The 21205-nt window shown below is 42.7% G+C and overlaps 1 pseudogene; it reads left to right on the forward strand.

Annotated features, from left to right (window-relative positions):
* The first annotated feature begins 17761 nt into the window (after positions 1-17761).
* Positions 17762-18050, forward strand: LOC122895660 (annotated as a pseudogene).
* Positions 18051-21205: the final 3155 nt, after the last annotated feature.

Consider the following 21205-nt stretch of genomic DNA (forward strand, 5'->3'; position numbering starts at 1 on the left):
CCAAGCCCAAAATCCAGAATGGAAGACTTTTCAAATGATCATTTCACGGAGCTTTGGGGCCGGTGAATGTGGTGCCTATCCCCAGCCCTGAAAGGGTGCAGTGTGTGCCAGTCTTGGGTCTGGCAGGAATGCAGATGGAGTACATTTTCTCCCTCAGACTGCCCCCGAGGACCGGGCTCGGAACGCTACTGCAGTCTCTCCAAGGAGAGCTGAACACAGCCTATCCCCTGGCGGGCAGGTGTGGGGCCAGGACAGGCTGGGAAGGGGGCCTCTCGGAAATGAAGGTTGCATTCTAGATCTTTTTTTTTGTTTTTTTTCCTTGAAGGGTGACTGACCTACAATGCTGTATTCGTTTCATGTGTACCACATACTGGTTTTACAGTTCTGTGAATTGCTGGATGCTCCCTAAGGTTGGTGTCGTCACTGTTACCATACAACGTCATTTTAATATTATTGACTATTTCCTATGTTGGTACTTTTCATCTCAGTGACTTATCTGACAGCTGGAAGTTTGTACTGCTTAATCCCCTTAATTTTGCCTATTCCCCACCCACCTCCCTTCTGGCAACCTCCAGTTCTCCGTATTTAATAAGAGTCTGTTTTCTTGTTCCTTCATTTGTTTTTCATTCCACGTGTAAGTGAAATCCTGTAGTATTTGTCTTTCTTGGACTTACTTCACTTAGCATCATACCGTCTAGTTCTATCTATGTGGTTGCAGCATTCGGGAACTTGATAAGAGTTGGGAATATGCAGAATGGAAATCTGCAAAAATGTAGAATATGCAAAAATGTAGTTAAGATGTGTTTAATCATGGTTGAATTTTCATTGCAAGAAAAAAACTAAGCAAATCTTGAACTCTAGTTAATGATACTGCCACCAAATTATTTAGAGAGACGTGTACTGTTGTCTGCTGCTGACTTTGAATGGCAAAAGCAGTAAGATGGGTTAATGGATGAGTAGAGGGATGGACATGGTTGGCGTGTGATAAAGTAGAGCAAAATAGGGGCGCCTGGGCGGCTCAGTGGGTTAAGCCGCTGCCTTCGGCTCGGGTCATGATCTCAGGGTCCTAGGATCGAGTCCCACATCGGGCTCTCTGCTCGGCAGGGAGCCTGCTTCCTCCTCTCTCTCTCTGCCTGCCTCTCTGCCTACTTGTAATCTTTCTCTGTCAAATAAATAAATAAAATCTTTAAAAAAAAAAAAATAGAGCAAAATACCAGTGAGATGAGCTTAAGCTGGGTACGTGAGGCTATGGGTAGTCAGAGAATTCCTTAAACTTTACTGTATTTGAAGCATAATAAATGTTGGGAAATTTTTTAAATTGTTCAAGAAGTAATTATAAACAGAATATATATATGAAATTCCATATATATTCCATGTATTGGTCCTTTATGGGAGAAGACAAACCCTATCTTTACCAAATTACTTGGTCACCAGTATAATGGAACTCGGCGAAGGATTTGGAATTTTCATGTTCCCCTGCCTTGAGTCCCCCTTTTCCATTTCCATTGTCCCTCTGGGTCATTCTCTGTTGCCTGGATCATTATTACAAATTACCTCTTCCACTTGCAGTCCCTTCTCTTGATGCCAGTGAATCTTCCTGGAGCAACCATGTGATTTTTTTGGCTTGGACAGTTTTCATGGCTGCATCCCTGAGAACTCTGGGTTGCAACAACTTAAGCCAGAAAGAGTAATAGTGTGTGTGTGTTTGAAGGTTTAGGTGAGAGATGGTATTTGGCTCTCAGTACCTGGAGAGCATCACAGTTGCTCTGTATAACCAGACTGACAGGTCAGCTCATGACGTTCCGCCAGAGTTCCGCAACTCTGTAGTTAGACTTCCCAGATAACCAACCATAGTTAAATCGAGGGGATTCCTCCCTCATTTGCAGTAGTACAGGAGTCGTAGAGTATGGGAAGCCTGCTTCTGGCCTTTGGTCCATCATGGCTGCCACCCAGGGGCTCCTAGCCTGGGCCTAGTTTGCATTCCCCCGTGACCAACTCTAAGACAAAAAATTGAGTGGGCCTGGGCAGCACAGAGGGAGTGAGGAAGTAGGACAGGAAAGCGACAGGACACAGAGTATCTGAATGAACACGTTGTCACTATGGCAACCGGAGCGCGACCCTGCCGAGTACCCTCTGAGAGACCATAGGAATGGAGTGCGGGGATGTTGGTTATAACGTAACTCATCTCCCTCAACATTGTCTTGTGGAAATTTCTCTAGATCAGGTGGTAGAGTTCAGTGCATTCTTACATAATAGCCGCTCAGAAAGCATCCGCACCATAAAAAGTCCCTGATTTCTCCCCCAAATTCCAAGTGTGGGACTACCTGTGCCTCCCTTCTTTATGAAGGAGCACCATTTCTATATTCTCCACCCTGTGGACACTTCTAAAAGCCCTTCCTATTTCTGCCAGGAAGTCGAGTTTCATCCTGCTTCAGAGCTTCCGGTTACAGGACCCGGGTTCCCACAGTTCTTGAAGATCTGACCTGCACTGTCTCCCTGGCCTCACAGGAAACAGCAGAATTAACTTGGTGATTATGTGATTCAATCCTTACTGCAAAGTCGAAATTTTTATTTAATCAAATCAAATTATTTTAAAAATCACAGTGTTTCAATTCGTAGAGTACCTCTGTATTCATCATCCGATTCCAAGAATCCCTGCCAGCCCTTCCAAGTGCAGTAGCATTCTCAAGCAAGCGACATTGCCCCCAAATCCTCCAAGCTACAGAGCAAGGGGAAAGAACAGCAAGAATTCAAGAAAGAAATGTTTTGTGATTAAAAAAAAAAAAAAAAGTTAAAAGCCAAGAAATTAAACAGCTTCTGTTTGTAGTAGGTGGTGAGAAAACGTAATGTAACCCATACCATTTCCTGCCTTTGCATAACCAGTTTGAAGTATAGTTCTGTGTGAGCATATTCAAAACTTGTTGGTTTTCCTCGCAATAACATAGCACAGGGAATAAGGGCTCAGTGTGTTGGAGGCACAAGGAGAACTTATCCTGGACTGACTCAGGCAGAGAGGAGCCAAGTTGTCAAGACAAAAGGCAACTTAGGCACATGAATTCCGGCCTGACGTGATGGCGGCTCAGTTCACAGATACAGTTCTGTGGCTGTATCCCAAGCGCCCACATTTTGGGGTACCCCTCTACTTAGACCAGGTGGTTGAGGATATTTGTGACTTGCAAAGACAACACACCGCATGATACGAATCTGCCTTACAATTGCAAGTTTCTTTCTTTTTCTGGTAACAACTTTATTGAGCTCTAATTCACATAATTTACAATTCACCCCTTTAAGGTGTACAATTCAGTATTTTTTAATATATTCACAGTCACACAGCGATCACCACAATCAATTATAGAACATTTTCATTACTTCAAAAAGAAATCCATACCCTTTAGCTCTCACTCCTCAACCCCCCTGCTCCCCAAGCTAATAAATCTGTCTCTCTATATTTGCTTATTCTGGACATTTCATATAAATGGAATCATATAAGTGGTCCTCTGTGATGGATTTCTTCCACTTAGCATAATGTTTTCAAGGCTTATCCACACTGTAGCCTGTATCAAAATTTCATTCCTTTGTTGGCTTAATAATAATAACCTCGTATGGATATACCACATTTGACTTATCCATTCATCGGTCTGCACAACTGGGTCATTTCCACCTTTTAGCTAGTATGATAATGCTGTCACAAACATTTGTATGCAAGTTTCTGTGTAGACATGTGTTCTTTCTCTTGAGTATGAATCTCAGAATGGAATGTCTGGGTCAAATAGGAGCTCTTTGTTTAACTTCTTGAGGAACCACCAGACTGTTCCAAGGTGACGGCACCGTTTTATATTCCCATCAGCAATGTATGAGGGTTCCAGTTTCTCCACATCTTGCTAGCACTGGTTATTACCTGACTTTTCACTTTAGCCATCCTAGTAGGGATGAGGTGGCATTCATTTTATTTTTCATTTGCATTTCCCTGATGGTGTTGAACATCTTTTCGTGGGCTTTTTAGCAATTTGTCTGTCTTTCTTGTGGTCGGAGAAATGTCTGTTCGGATCCTTTGTTCATTTTTTAATTGTATGGTCTTTTTGAGTCAAGGATTCTTTATATATTCTAGATACAAGTTCCTTATCAGATATATGATTTACAAATACTTTTTCCCATTCTGTGGCTTGTTTTTTCACCTTTTTGATTGTCCTTGCAGCACAAAAGTTTAATTTCGATGAAGTCCAATTTATTTATTTATTTTTTTAAAGTGTAAAGCCCAACATGGGGCTTGAATTCACGACTGTGAGGTCAAGACCTGAGCCGAAATCAAGAGTCAGATACTCAATTGACTGAGCCATTCTGGTGACCCTGATTTGTTTTTTTTATTCTTTGGTTGCTTGTTCTCCGAGTATCACATATAAGAACCCATTGCCAAATCCAAGTTTACAATGATTTATCCCAATGTTTTCTTACTATACTTATACAATGTTAGTTCTTATAATTTAGAACTTTCATTCATTTGAGTTAATTTTTGCATATGGTGTGAGGTAAAGGTCCAACTTCATTCTATTCCATGTGGATATCCATGTGAGTTTCTTTATGAACCCTCTCTTTTCATTCTGGCTGCTGGTAGTTAAGGCTATTTTGATTAGAGGGATCCTATAGGATACAGATGTGATGTGCCTAGGCATTGTCACTCCACTGTTTCATTTTGACCCAGTCAGTACATGTTAAAGAAGCTGATGCAGGAGGAGATACATTTAGACTATTTGGTCTCTGATCTTTTATATTATCATAAAAGATTGGCTTTGATATTTGTGACTAAAGCCATCACTGGAGATGAAATAGGCAGTTTTATTAATAAGACAGGAAGGAAAATTCTCCCTAGCTCTGTGGATCTAATTCAGCATTGTTCAGGGAGCTTGTAACTCCTGGTTCACACTCCTGCCACCCTTGGCTTCCCATTGCTCTTTTCCTGTTATTTTCCCTCTGTCCCTCCCATGACAGTGGAAGACTTGACCTTCTTCTGTTTATATAGAGTCCCACACCTGTGCCCTGGCTGCCATCACTTGTTATCTGTGCAGGAACCTTTGCTCTCTATTAACTTCTTTCTGGTCCTTAAGTCGCTACTGACCCTGCCCATCAGTATTTTAATGCTCTAGCTTATTGCTAGACTTGAATGCCTTGATCCCAATTTCCCCTTCAACCTATGCCCCCTACCTCTATGCCCTGCCCTCCACCAGCCAGTCAAACTCCTTGAGACAGTCATCTTCACTTGGGTTTTCACTGTGCCACCTTTTCTCACTTCTCAGTCTACTCCAAACTTCTGAGTCCATTATACCAAGGCCCCAGTGAACTCCATGCTACTGAACACTTTTTGGTTCTCATCTTGTCTACCAGTGAGGACTAAGCATAACAAGCCAAGAATAAGGAAAGAATGTACATTAGGAAGGCAACTGTCAATAACTTGACTTGACTCCCTCAGTGGTCAGTGATATGGGCCAGTTCTTCCTTCATGAAATAGCCCTTCTCTGGGGTTCCACATTATTATGCTTCCCTAGTTTTCTTCCCCTTTGGCTGCTCCTTCTTAGTCTCCTCACAGACATTGTTTCCTCTATCCTCCTCAAGTTTCTTCACTCTTAACCCTCTTCCTGGGTGATAATTATTCCTGTGGATTTAATTACGTTGTGGACACATGTGACCCTCAAATCCTTATCCTCTGCCTATATGCAAACATCTCCAAATCTTTTTTTAAGAGTATATTTTTAAGTAATCTCTAAACCCAAGGTGGGGCTTGAAACTACAATCCCAAGATCAAGAGTCAAATGCGCAATCAACTGAGCCAGCCAGATGCCCCTAAAGATCTCCAAATCCTTGTCTCCTGCTTTGATTCATTTGTCAAGATTTGAATGTTTACAAAGCGCTAAAAACTGAACATGTCCAAAATTAAGCTCATTTTACTTCCTCCCAACTGGCTTCTCCTTCAGAATTCTGTTTTTGTAAAATGACTGTACCATTCAATCAGTTGTCCAAACCAGGAATCTGAGAGTTGTTCTAGATGCCTTGTTTCCCCTTACTCCCCGACCCTTATTAGCCCCCAGTGCCTGCTGAGTCTACCTACTATGTGTTGACTGAGTCCTTCCACTTCTCTCCATCCCCACCATCACCACCCTGGCATTAACCTGCACAGGCAGAACCCTGGACTCCTCTCTCAGTGTCTCTGCTCTCATTTTTTCCACATGTTTCCCTCCAACGTGATACCCACTCTGCAGTCAAAGTCTTTCTAAAATGTCAACTGGATCGGGTCACTTACTTACATACAATTCTCTAAGGCCTTCTCATGGTCTTAGGGTGAAGATACAAATCCTTAACCCCCTACACAAGGCCCTCCATGACCTGGCCCGGGCTGGCCTCCACATGATAAAAGCAATGACTAATACAAGTTTGAGAAGGGACCCAAGGAAGTTGTGACCATGTTGTTCAGCACTTAGTTTTCAGATATGTAAATCTAGTCTTGAGACAGAGCAAGGACTGGACTCGGGTCCCTGCAACACTGACCACGAAGCCCAGCATTCCTTGAGAGCTGAAACCCTATGCCTCTTGAGTAGCATATCTCGCAGGAATGCGGAAGCAGGATGCCAAGCTAAGGAGAGACTCAACTACAAAGACCGGTAAAGACCCAACCAAACCAGTCTGTGCCAAGGAGGACTCCAGAGCTGACCTGTCGCTGACCTTTTACTTCATTATGACACTAAAAATCATGGACAGGGGAGGAGACTGAACATGCTAATGAGACACAAGATGCAAGAGGAAGCGTGTTCCGTCCACTGCACCTGCGTTCCCAACTTCCTGTCTCTCTCCTGCCCTTACGCACTTAGACGTCACTCCTTCCCCACCTCATTCTCTGTGAAAACTTTTCTGGGGTCTTTGTTGGGAAAAAAACAAAAACAAACAAAAAAACAGCCTAAAACCTCTAGTCTGGCTTCCAGTAAATTTCTTCTGCTTGGAGAGCCCAAGGACACTAGTCGGTAACAGTCGCATGGTGAGCAATTTAACCAGGCCTAGGCTTTCACCTGGATACTTCACTGCAACTTTTATATTAACTTAATACCCATTTTATTATAAATCTTTTACCTATTCCTTTCCAGGATTATATTACTGTGTCTTTTCTCTTGCAGTCAGTATCAAGAGAGGAATTGGAAATACCTGTTTTTTAGATGGTGATTTGATATTTTTTTTTAAGTTTTTATTTAACTGATCTCCATACCCAACATGGGGCTCGAGCTCATGACCAAGATCAAGTAACATGCTCTACTGAATGAGCCAGCTGGGCACCCCCTTAGTCCTGAAATTCATGTTTTTCAAAGATTTATATTTGAGGGAGAGAGAGAGAAAAAGAGAGCGGGGCAGAGGGAGAAGGAGAGTCAGCAAAGGACTCTATGCTCGATGTGGAGCCTGACACAGGGCTCGATCCCACCAACCCTGAGATCATGACCTGAACTGAAACCAAGAGTTAGAAGCTCGACCAAATGGGCCATGCAGGCGTCCCTTGTCCTGAAATTCTTAAGAAAGACTGGATATCACCTGTTTCCTGATCTAAATCTCCAGGTGGTGACTGAGATTGCCCCCGCTTAGACAAACACACCACCCAGGCCCAGTCACCTGCAGACAGAAAGAATCACGATGCACGAACATGGTGGTTTCTGAGGTAATTGTGTGTGTGTGTGTAGTGGGGGTAAATGTTGTAGAGAAGAATAATAAGTAGTTGTTTCCAAAAGGAAAAGAAGCTCTGTATTTACAAAATAATAGTCTTCACAACAACATGGTATTTTGTTAAGATCAGAAAAAAATCGTGATTTTTAAGTCTCATAGTTTTCTGTAGCTTCTTAGTAAATCAGCACTGACTTATCCCTTTCTCTTTCAACAGCTAACCTCATTCTTTCTTATTCTTTCTATTAGTCATTAACCCATAAAAAGTGGAGAGTATCTGCTTCGATCCTGGCATCTTACAGAAGATGAACTCAAGCCCGGAGGGGCGACAGGACTTGATAAGCTCCCTCAGGGGGTTAGCAGAATGCCCTCTTCAGCACCTTTCTTGTCCAGTCCCTTTCTTCTCCTCTGCCCAAATCACCTGTCCTCCTAAGCCCTCCCTACAGCTGAGCTTGTGCCCACAGTCTGTTCACACTTGTGCCCTAAGTCTGTTCAGAACAAAGTCTCGGGAGAACAGCAAGCCTGACAGTCCCGTGGTTGTGTTCCTCTATCCAGCTGCATGTCCTAGCCCCTAACAGACTGGGAAATCTTGAGTCTTTCCCTGCATAATTAATCTTAACTCCCTGACATTCAGCCGAACATGGGTAGGACAAAGAGCTTTCAAGGATATACCACCAAAGCGATAGGCACATTCTGAGGTGAGGAGCTTCAGGCCTCTAAATGTTACGGATTGTTGATCTGGGAGTCTAAGTACCAGAACACATCCAAACAATATGATTGCTGAGAAAGGCCCACCCCTGGCCCCACCTCCATTAGTATTCATCTTTTTTTAAAGCACACCATTGTGTTAGTGGAAGAATATAGGGTGTGCTTGAAGTATGAACTGTCAGGTGCAGGTTGACTGATTGACCATATCACATAGCCTAATCCATCTTATAAGGGCAGGATGGTAAGAGCAGGAATGGACAGGATGGTCCAGGGTGGACCAGAAAGTGGTCCAGGCTGACAGGCAACTGCTAAAATGGCTCCCAGCAGTCGTGTCTTTATTAGTCTTCTCTCCTTGAGTATGGGCTAGACCTAGGGACTTCTAACAAATAGGGTATGGCAAAAGTGACTAGGTTACAAAAGACTGTGACTTTGATCTCTCTCTCTTTCTCATGTTTGGAGCCCTTTGTTTGAGGGAAGCAAGCCGCCATTTTGTGAGCCATCCAATGGAAAGGTCTACACCTCAAGAAACTGATATTTCTGACCAAGAGCCATAAGGACTTAAGGTCAGCCAATAACATCTGCCCCAGTAGAACATGGAAGTGACTACAGTCTCACCAGAAACCCTGACTGCAGTCTTGTAAGAGATGCCGAGCCAGAGTCCCCAGAGCAGCCATGCCCAGATTCTAGACCCACAGGAACTGTGAAGTGACAAAAATGGTTTTTTGTTCTAAACTGCTCAATTTGGGAGTAATTTGTTACAGAGCAATAGTTGGTTAATGTACTCAGTGGGAAACTACCTCATGTTGAGAACTCATCAGACATTTCATGAAATGAAGTCTATTCACTGGTGAGCTGGAGACATTCTAGATGCACAAGCTGAAAGAGAAATTTAAAGGGGAAAGATCTTACAAGAACTGATACATCTTTTTAGTAGAGCTTTTCCTATTAAACTGGTGATAGGGATTTAGCCCTAGTACTATTAGCAGGTCACCAAGGATTTCCTAATAAAACATGTCATATATTTTTATTTTTGCATGATGCTTTTGAAAACAGGGCTCTATTTTTTTTTTAAGATTTATTTATTTATTTTAGAGAGAGTGTGAGTGAGAGTGAGTGGGGAGAGGACCAGAGGGAGAGAATCTTCAAGCAGACTCCCCACAGAGCACAGAGCCTGATGCAGGGCTCCATCCCAGGACCTGTGAGATCATGACCTGAGCCAAAACCAAGAGTCGGATGCTCCACCCACTGCTCTACCCAGGCGCCCCAAGGCTCTTTTTAAAGGAAATGAGTGTGCATTACAAATTCTGATATTTTTGGTCACTAAAATTCAGTAAAATATTTATGAGTGTAAATCACTTAATATTTAGGAACATGGATTTCCCCCATTTTCAGCCAACACTGTTGTTTGGGACCCATGGTGGCATAGTGCAGTGATCAGTAGGGCAGATTCTGAATCCGGACGGCACGGGTTCCAATCCTAGCCCCACTGAGTTACCAGCTGTCTGACTCTGGGAAGTTACTTAAACTCTCTTTACTTCAGTTCCTGCATCTGAAGAATGGGGATAATGTATCTACTTCATAGGGTTTTATGAAGATGGCACAAAATAATGAATACAAAGCAATTAAAATAGTGTGTAGCTTATAGTTAGTGCTGTGTAAGTATTTGCAATTGGGGGGGGTCAGAAAGGGTGTTCAGTGAACCAGTTTGCAGTACACGCCCCTGGAACGCTGCACCATGGTGTGAAAATTAGTGTGGCAAATGCTCCCCCTCCAAATGCTGGCGAACTGGGACCAGCTGTTTACACAGGGTATACGCCATGCTTTGTCTGGTCCAAACGATGGAAGAAAATGTGGTGGCTAGTATTTCAAACAGTTAATGGATATGTTTTTTTCCCTGTGCAATGCTGTTATTCCTACACTATCATAAATGTGTACACACACCCACACACCCTCCCAACCTCTTTTTTTTTTTTTTATGATTGATTTACTTTTTTTTACCAAAGTTTATTCTTGGGGCACCTGGGTGGCTCAGTTGTTGGGCGTCTGCCTTCGACTCAGGTCCTGATCCTAGGGTCCTGGGATCGAGCCCCACATTGGACTCCCTGCTTGGCAAGACCCCTGCTTCTCCTACTTCCCCCTATATTCACTCTTTCACTGTCTCTCTGTCTCTGTCAAATAACTAAATAAAATCCTTAAAAAAAAAACAAACAAAATTTTATTCTTTTTTTTTTTTCAAAGGGGGAAAGAGAAAATGCGCGAGCACTGAGGAAGGGGCATAGGGAGAGAGAGAATCTCAACTCCCTGCTGAGCTCGGTGCTCAATCTCATGACCCTGAGATCCTGACTGAAGCTGAGACTGAGAGTCGGATGCTCAACTGACTGAGCCGCCCAGGCGCCCCTACAGAAGTTTATTCTTAAATGTACAACAGGATCTAAGACACTACATTCCCGCTATAGGTAACAACAGATGCGAGGAGAGGAAATCCAGATGTTTAAACGGGAATGGAATTGAGGAGCACCATGACCTCAGGCACAAGGAACAGCTAACTTTTTGCCAGGTTTCCTAATTCCACCTATAACCAGGGGGTCTTCCCTGTGGCCTTTGCTTTTAGCTTCTCGAGTTTCTTCTGCTCCTCTTTCTGTTTCTGCTTAAATGCCTCGTCTGCCTCATCAGTGTCCTTGGCCTGCTTCTTGGGCTACTTTGGGGCTGCTTCTTGCCATCTACGTGGCCGGACATGGCACCTGCTGCCACTTCCCTAGTCCCTCCTCCCCAACCTCTGTTGACTAAAGATCCTTTGATTAGGAAGACGAGTCCATGGAGAGCAAGGAACGATGGGGAGCACCCAGCTCCCTATCCCTCTCCCTCCACCTTGAGTTCCCTAAATGTGAGCAGAGGAATATTAGGACCCCACAATCCACAACATTGAGTTAGAGGATCAGTAAAGGAGACCTGTGTCTCACTCCTATTTGGAGCTCTGGGAAGAGTCATGTTTGAGGGAACTCTCCAAGTACCATCAAGGGGGTGATAGAGTAGACGGTTGGCTGGACCATGTGGGAAGAAAGCCCTGAGATAGCCCAGGGTGGCAGGGAGGAAGAGCAAGATATTTTTCAGGCTGCTCTAGACTGAATGGTTGACCAGATTCATGTGTGAAATCCTAATCCTCACTGTGATGGTAGGAGGGGGTAGGGATCTTTGGGAGGTGAGCAGGTCTTAAGGGTGGAGTACTTGTGAGTGAGATTAGTGCCCTTATGAAAAAGACCCCAGAGAAATCCCTCGTCCTACCCACCATGTGAGGACACTGCAGGAAGACTGCACCAGGAACCAGGAAGCAGGGTCTCACCAGATACCGAATCTGCTGGTGACTTAATCTTGGACTTCCCAGTCTCCAGATCTGTGAGAAACGAACTTCTGTTGTTTATGACTTTCTCTGATATAGTAGTGTGAATAGACTAAGACACACACCATCAAGAATGATCTGAAGAGCTAAGAAAGTGGGTCAAGGATCTGAGGGGTCTTGTAAGTAGGAAGGAGAGCACATGGCTGCAAAGGTCGGGATAGGGCCACCTCCTCCTAATCCCATGGCCACATCTTGATAGACTTTAAGATGATCTTTCCCTAGAGCCTGGATACAACCCTGAGAAGAAGTGGGAAACCCCCAAATTGAGAACTTCCTAAATTGACAGGTCAACCCAAATTAAGATTAAGTTTTCAGGCAAAAACAGAATGAGGGCTTTAGATAGAAATTAAGTCCAATTACAGACAAGTTTATGTTTTTGCATATCTAAGTTTGTATCCTATATAATAAACTGGCTGGCTTTACTTAGTCACACAAGTTGAAATATGTTTTTGAAAAAAGACATAAGATTACACCATGCAATTTTCATTACAGAAGAGGTTAAATAATTCAGATTAGATCTCTTCCCTGAGCCATGCCTATTTGCATGACACATGGATTTGGTTCAAGGCTGGGTCAGTGGAGATTTCCCTGAAATATCATCAGCATTTCTAAACACACATTTCCACCCAGTAACTGGTCTCCTCTACTGCAACAATCTCTCTTGAACTAGCATTGCATTCATGAAAGAAAACAATAAGTATGAGTCATAAGTGTAGCTGCTCCTTGGAGGGCAAAATCAGGTACTTGTGTGCTAATAAAACTTAATTCTTGGGGTGCCTGCCTGGCTCAGTGGCGCATGTGATTCTTGATCTTTGGATTGTGAGTTCAATCCCACATTGGGCATAGAACTTACATTAGAAAAAGTTCTTCAGGGGAGCCGGCTTGGGTCGTGATCCCGGGTTCCTAGGATCGAGCCCTGCATCGGGCTCTCTGTTCTGCGAGAAGCCTGCTTCCTCCTCTCTCTCTCTGCCTGCCTCTCTGCCTACTTGTGGTCTCTGTCTGTCGAATAAATAAATAAAATCTTTTAAAAAATTCTTCAAAAAATTGATTCTTCAAATTTTACTTAGACACTAGATATTTCTTGTTACTCATAGTAGCAGAATTATTTTACATACTTGAATCAAGGAAAATTTTTATCTTTGTTTTCACTTTCTACATCCCCTAAGATCTTAAAACACTTAAAGTGGAGAAGCTCTAAGAGTATGTGGATTATTATTTTTTTTTAAATTTTTTTTTAAGATTTTATTCATTTATTTGACAGACAGAGATCACAAGTAGGCAGAGAGGCAGGCAGAGAGAGAGGGGGAAGCCGGCTCCCCGCCAAGCAGGGAGCCCGATGCGGGCCTCGATCCCAGGACCCTGAGATCATGACCTGAGCCGAAGGCAGCAGCTTAACCCACTGAGCCACCCAGGCACCCTGTATGTGGATTATTTTTAAGAGGGAGAAATTTGAGAGTTCAAAGAAGCTCTTCATTCATCTGATGAACCAACACTGAATGCACCTGCTATTGTTAGGTGCTAAACTTACTGCTGGGGGTCTGGAATGACTAACAATGATACATGAAGAACATTTTGGAGAAAGAAAGATGAAGAAGATTTCCCCTGCAGATGAAAAGGGATATGATATAGTTACCATATCAGAATACAAAATATCAGAAAAAAAAATAAAACAGAAAAGACAGGTAAATGAAAAAGAATAAAGTTTATGAGGGGCACATAGGTAGCTCAGTTGGTTAAGTGCCTGACTCTGGATTTCAGCTCAGGTCATGATAGCAGGGTTGGGAGATAGAGCCCAATGTTGGGCTCTGTGTTGGATGTGGAGTCTGCTTAAGATTCTCTCTCTCCCTCGGGCACCTGGGTGGCTCAGTGGGTTAAGCCGCTGCCTTTGGCTCAGGTCATGATCTCAGGGTCCTGGGATCGAGTCCCGCATTGGGCTCTCTGCTCAGCAGGGAGCCTGCTTCCCTCTCTCTCTCTCTCTGCCTGCCTCTCCATCTACTTGTGTTTTCTCTCTGTCAAATAAATAAATAAAATCTTTAAAAAAAAAAAAAAGATTCTCTCTCTCTCCCTCTGACCCTCCTATATCTCTCTCTGCCTCTCTAAAAATAGATTTTAAAAGTTTAAGAATGGATTCAAGTAGATATAGGAATTTAAAATATTAGGACTTTGTTTTCAATCAGTAAACTGATTTTCAGTTAGAAATGATTGTTCAAGGGGTGCCTGAGTGGCTCAGTCAAGCATATGCCTTGGGCTCAGGTCATGATTCCAGGGTTCTGGGATCGAGCCCCACATCAGGCTCCTTGCCCAGTGGGGCGCCTGCTCCTCCCTCTCCCTTGTGCTCTCTCTCTCTCTCAAACAAATAAATATAATCTGAAGGAAAAAAAAAGATTGTTAAGGGGTGCCTGGGTGGCTCAGTTGGTTAAGCACCCGACTCTTGATTTCAGCTTGGGTCATGATCTCAGGGGTGTGAGACTGAGCCTTTTGTTGGGCTCCATGCTCAGTGGGGAGTCTGCTTGAGATTCTCTCTCTCTCCCTCTGCTGCTCCTCCATTTTGGGCTCTCAGTATCTCTAAAGGAAAAAAAAAAATGTTTGGTAAATATGGTTGGAGCAACAGTCTAACCTTTTCAAAAATTAAATAAAATGGGAGATTCTTACTTTATACCTGTAGTCAATACAGATTAAGGATTGAGTATAAGAAATAAAACCATAAAAAGCAAGAAGAAAACTTAGGTCAATATTTTTTATATGTGACAACAAAGGTCCACCCTTAAAGATTGTTCAGCTATAGTAGACAATGCTAGTTTTCCAAAGTGGTTATTATAGTTAACATTTCTATGAGTGATTTATGGATTTCCAGTTGCTCCATATCCTCGCCAACAACCAGTATTGTCAGTTTAAATGTTTTTATGCATTTTGGTAGTTTAAGTATCTCACTGTGGTCTTTTTTTTTTTTTTAAAGACTTTTTATTTATTTGACAGACAGACAGAAACTACAAGCAGGCAGAGACAGAGGAGGAAACAGGCTTCCGCCGAGCAGAGAGCCCAACATGGGACTCGATCCCAGAACCCCAAGATCACGACCTAAGCCAAAGGCAGAGGCCCAACCCACTGAGCCACCCAGGCGCCCCGTATGGTCTTTTTTTTTAAAGATTTATTTATATTAGGGGAGGAGAGGCAGTGGGAGGGAGAGAGAAAATCCTTAGGCAGACTCTGTGCCAAGCATGGAGTCCAATGTGGGGCTCGATCCCCTGACCCTGAGATCATGACTTGAGCCAAAACCAAGAGTTGGACGCTCAACCAACTGCACCACCCAGGTGGCCCCCTCACTGTGGTTTTAATCTGCATTTCCCTGATGACTAAAATGTTGGGTACATTTTCTGTGCTTATAAATATGCATACATTTTTAATTCAGCAATCTTAATCCTAAGGCTTTATCCTGAAGAAATACACATGCCTATACACACACACACACTTTTTAATCTTCCAATAATTGTATTCTGATGAACTATTTTTGGTATATTTAAACTATGAGATATGGTTATCTACTGATAACTACTATTAATATCTTGATGGTGGTTAATCTTTGGAGTAGAGTGGTGGGTGATTTTTTTTAACCTCTAAACGAAACTTTAATACATTTCTAATTGTGGGGCGCCTGGGTGGTTCAGTCATTAGGCATCTGCCTTTGGTTCAGATGGTGATTCTGGGGTCCTGGGATCGAGCCTTGCATCAGGCTTCCTGCTAAGCAGGAAGCCTGCTTCTCCCTCTCCCACACCCTCTGCTTGTGTTCCCTCTCTTCCTGTGTCCCTCTCTGTCAAATAAATAAATAAAATCTTTAAAAAAAAATACATTTCTAATTATGTCCTGACAGGAGATTTCTTTTAATATGTTCTTAACTTTTAGACATTTTCCAAATTTTTCACAGTATATATTGTTTTTATTTTTGGAAGATATAGCAAAAAGTATTTCTGTATTATTTTGTAACGACAGATAGAAATAAAAAATTTAATCCCAAATAACCTAACAGAATATCCACAATTCGATCATAAGCAATGTCATTGGAGGTTGTTTTTCATTTAAAATGCAAAAGATGTACTGAGTGCCCATATCTTTCTAAATATGTTTTTTTTTCAAGTATGCTCTGTGCCCAACATGGGGCTTGAACGCACAATCCCAAGATCAAGAGTTGTGTTTTGTATTGACTGAGCCAGTCAAGTGCCCCCAGTTTCATCTTTAAAAAGAATCGGGGTTCCTTGGAGAAATGGCCAAGGAAAGCACAAGATGAACCAGGAACATGGGAACATTTTGATATAACAGAAAGTATAGAAGTGAAAAACAAACAAAAAAAGAGAGATGGGAACATGTTCAAAGAACATAGAACTAGTTTCAAGGGCAGCCCAGTGGCTAAGTCTGGGACAATTTTTGAGCTAAAGATAAACCAAGACAGTAAAGGATTATAACTCACTGAATAAAATAGGAATCCGCCAATTCATGCTGATATGATATGATATGATAGATAACCGAATAATTGGGGCTGAGCCAGGGAGGGTCCTTCCTTACAGTGAAATAAAGGTTGATAAATGCGGAGGGAGGGGCACTGTTGAAAGATCACTGTTTTGCAACCATCATAGTTAAGAATGGTTTGGGCAAGAAATAGCAATGATTGCTAAATCTAGGGGGGAAATGTTTGATGAAGAAGAGGATACTTACTTAGTTCTAAACTATGTCTCCATAAATTGCTCATTAGCTGCAAGGGAAAAACAGTAACTATACAGTGGAGAAACTGGACCACTTTAACCAACAGGCCTCTGTCAAATAAATAAATAAAATCTTTAAAAAAAAAAAAAAACCCTAACAAACAGGGTGCAGACTGAGATGGTGTGCTTCCAGATCTGATACTCAGAGAACAAATCATCACCTTTGTGCCCTTCTGGCAGGAGACAGAATCAAGGCCTGAATCAAGTCATCAGGGGCCACCAGGCAAGTCCATCTGAAGAACATTCCACAAAACAACTGACTTATGTTCTTTAAATGCACCAATGTCATGAAAGACAAAAAATGCTACAGGACTGTTCCACATTAAAGAACATTAAAGAAACAAGACGATTTAACACATATGTGATCTTTTGGTTAAAGCTGGTACCAGAGGGGGACAATGCTATAAGGAATTTATTGGTATAACTGACAAAATTGGAATATGGATTGCCAAATGGAAAAAAGTATGCATCAAGTTTACATTTCTTGATTTGAAACTGTGTTGTGGTTATGTAGGAAAATATACTTGTTCTTAGGAACAATACAATGGGGTATTAAGAGTATAACAAAGGCATGAGCTATGTAAACTCAGATGGTTCTGAGAAAATACATCATTACCAAGGGAGAAAAGGAAAATAAATGTGATAAAATCAAAACCAAATGATTATTTTGGATACAGGCAGTATGAAAGTTCTTTGTAATTTTGGCAACTTTTTTAAAAAAGATTTTATTTATTTATTTGTCAGAGAGAGAGAGAGAGCACAACCAGGGGGATTGGCAGGCTCCCTGCTGAGCAAGGAGCCGGATGTAGGACTTAATCCCAGGATCCTAGGATCATGACCTGAGCCAAAGGCAGATGCTTAACCCATTGAGCCACCCAGGTAATCCTACAACTTTTCTTTACATTTGGAATTTTAAAGTTTAATAATAATAATGCACATAGTCGTCGTCGTGGGCTTGGTTTGAATTATTTTATCCCAAACACACACACACACACACACACACACACTCTTAACTGAGATACATGGAAGTAATTTATCTGGGGTAGGGGAGTAACAAGAGGGCTAATTTGGGAGGGTATGGGCATGTCCCTCATGCTTAATGGAAGACAGGCAGGGGAGCAGACCATGGTAATGGGTCTCAAAAATGGAAAATGGTGGCTGACGCTTGCGAGCTGAATACTGAGATTCCTGGGAGGTCAGTCTGCGGTCAGGTATGGCCCATAGATGTAGACATGAATGTGGTCCTAGTAAAATGGAACCTCCAGATTGTAAACCATGGAAGATAGAAGGGACACCATTAGAAACTGCCCAGGAGAAGATGGGTGCATGAGGGATGTGGGATTCACGGGGTCGAAATGAGACTTGGAGGTACATGTGCGGCTCTGGAAATAAAGTGTCCTTTGCTAGTGCATTATTTAAAGCATCCAGTGGGAGATTTGTTGCATTTGTGGTAGCTGTAGGGGCTGAATATTACCTGAAAGAAAGATAAGGATCATCACTGAAGATAAAATCTAGAAGTATCTTAGAGGCTTCCTAACTCTTTTATCAAAATCAGATTTCTTCTGGGACACCTGGGTGGCTCAGTTGGTTAGGCATCTGCCTTGTCTTGGGTTGTGATCCTAGGATCATGGGATCGAGTCCCACCAGGCTCCCTGCCCCACGGGGGTGCGGGAGGGCTGCTTCTTCATCTCTTCCCTGCTTGTGCTCTCTCTCACCAACTCCATCTGTCTCTCTCTCTCAAATAAATAATTTTTTTTTAAAATAATAAGGTTTCTTCACAGTAAAATAAAAACAACAAACCCACAAAGTGCAAGATGGTGTAACCTCCTTGTTTATATCACATCACATCATTGTTAGTCGCATTTCCTTTCCTCCTGTTGAAACTTGAAACACTATGGCCAGTCCCCATGCAGATACTTGGGCTCTTTTGTTTCAGCCACTAAATCCCATCAGCCAGCACACTGGTTATCATCGCCAATCTCTTCTTAATCTTAATTCCAAACCAAACTCCTGTTTGGAGATTCGAGTTTTAGTTTGTATTTCAATAACTCATATAGGCTTATTTTTCTATTGTGAACAAACTAAAAAAACTTCTATATTTTTTAAACTAGACAATTTGAACACTGCCTGTCAACAAACAAGCCAACAGACCACCATTGAAGAGCAAACTTGCTCGAATGAACAAGGCGGGGATGCCTGTGGTAACAGGAATAGGACTCATAGCTCGCTGGAGTTATGGTCACAGATGGAAACACATTTTAGAATGGTAGGTGATCTTTGTTCTTTTGTTTTGTTTCTCTTTTTGTTTTTCTTCCCTGTAGAAAGCTTTATTGCTTCCACTGGGCCCACAGCATGGGAGAGGGCTCCAGGGGGTTAAAAAGCTACCTAGTGATGGGGCGCCTGAGTGGCTCAGTCAGTTAAACATCTGTCTTTGGCTCAGGTGATGATCCCAGGGTCCTGGAATCGAGTTCCACATCGGGCTCCCCTCTCAGCGGGGAGCCTGCTTTTCCCTCTCCCTCTGCCTCTGCCGTACCCCCTGTGTTTACTCTCTCTCTCAAATTAATAAATAAAATATTTTTTAAAAAAGCAGGGCCTGCTTCAGTTTCTCCTCTGGACCCATGGTGGCTTCTGTGGTGTCCTGGGTTTTCCCCCACTCATCTTGGGACGGCTTCTGTAAGTCATGGAAGATGACGTAGCTGCTGCACTGATTTTGCCTCTTTGCAACATACTCAGCACACACATGCTTCTCAGCCAAACTGTGAGGGAAGCGGTGTACTTCCTCCAGGGCCACAGCTTCACGGTGGAAATGGAAGCCCAAAGGGAGGTAAGTGTAGGAGGCTCCCAGATGCATTGACTGGGGAGGGGGGTGGTTGACGGTGGACCATACCTTGGTGGAATCATTCTAGTAAATCTGGAAGCTCATGGTTGACCAGTAGTAAGGAGCTAAACTCAACCTACAGGGTTGGCCCAAGATGGCCAAGAAGATAGTTCTGAAAGTTGCATCTGGAAAAGAGGTTGGAGGGGGCCAGAGGCTGGAAGAAAGGGGTATCCCTGGGTCTGTTCTAACCAAACACTGCTGAAGCAAGAGACGGGTCCACGGGCCCACTGGTAGGTCACCTTTGACGTGGGTATAAGAAGTGCTGTGGCCTTACCAACAGGACAGGTGGAATACAACTCAACCACGTAAGGCCATCCAAAAAGGACGTACTATATTTATTATTTATTGCCATAATGTTAAAACTTTTATGTTATGGGAACTTTCAAATACACACCAAAGTAGAGGGAATACAGCAATGAACAGATGTATTATATTTAGCTTTGCCTTTGAAACCTCCCACTGGTCTGGCCTTTGTAAAAGGCAAACCGAAGTCCTTCATTCTCCTTCCCAACCCCAGTGCTTCTTGGGACAAATAAGAAAAGTAAAACAGACCACAGGGTTGACTATAGCTATGATGTGGACTTGGCTAAATGATGGTTGGAAGAGACATTGAGGTTTCAAGGTCATGAGGCTCTGGTTAGTACAGTTAGTATGTGAGGCAAATGTATCTGCCCAAGAAGAGCCTAATGGAATAAAGAAGTTAATGATGCTTCGAAGCTTATACGTCATTCACCCTCAGGTGGGCATCTACAGTGAGAGGAGATGGTTAATTTTAGCTGAAATGTTCTAGGTTTATTTTATAAGGCTTCCTTTCTTTTATTTTAAAAGCATGTATTTATAATCAAGTATTAACTTTGCCCCCCAAACTAAAAATAGTAGAGGTAACAAGAAAGGTAAACATTTTTCAAAGCCATCTTTGTTAAGAAACTTTTTAGGAGGGATGCCTTGGTGGGTCAGTCAGTCTAGCATCTCCCTCTGGCTCAGGTCAGGATCTCCAGGTCCTGCAATTGAGCGCCGAATCAGGCTCCCTGCTCAGTGGGGAGTCTGCTTCTCTCTTTCCCTCTGCCCTTCCCCACAAATCATGAGCATGTGCTCTCTCTCTCTCTTTAATAAATAAATAGATAAAATCTTAAAAAAAAAAAAACTTTTTGGGAGAACAAAAAGGTATTCATGTTGAAATTTAGGTCTTAGTTAACCTCAGCTTCTGTAGCTTAATTTTCCTGCCCCGGTGGGTTTCCTCAGTGAGTGGTCATTTTAGGGCGCCTTGGGAGACATCATGAAGAAACAGTTCTGAAAGGCACAGAAAAAAAGGGACATCAGAGAGTATGTGAGTTGTGTCGGGGGACATGGGGACATGAGCTTAAGACACGGAATCTGTCTTACTGCAGTCGCACACAGATGTTTGTACAAGGGGGTTTTATTGTATGTTGGTGTAGTGAGCTTTTAGGAATAAATTAAATACCCACCATCACAGAACTGATCGAGTGAATTGTTTGCTGGTACCGTGAAATACTCTGCAACTATTAAAAGGCATGACACAGGGGTGCCTGGGTGGCTCAGTGGGTTAAGCCTCTGCCTTTGGCTCAGGTCATGATCTCAGGGTCCTGGGATCGAGCCCCACATCAGGCTCTCTGCTGAGCAGAGAGCCTGCTTCCTCCTCTCTCTCTGCCTGCCTCTCTGCCTACTTGTGATCTCTCTCTCTGTCCAATAAATAAATAAAATCTAAAAAAAAAAAAAAAAAGGGATGCCATAGAGGTAAATGCACTGATGTGGGGAGAT

This window comes from Neovison vison, chromosome 1 (genome assembly GCF_020171115.1).
Source record: "Neovison vison isolate M4711 chromosome 1, ASM_NN_V1, whole genome shotgun sequence".
In the NCBI taxonomy this organism is placed as follows: domain Eukaryota; kingdom Metazoa; phylum Chordata; class Mammalia; order Carnivora; family Mustelidae; genus Neogale; species Neogale vison.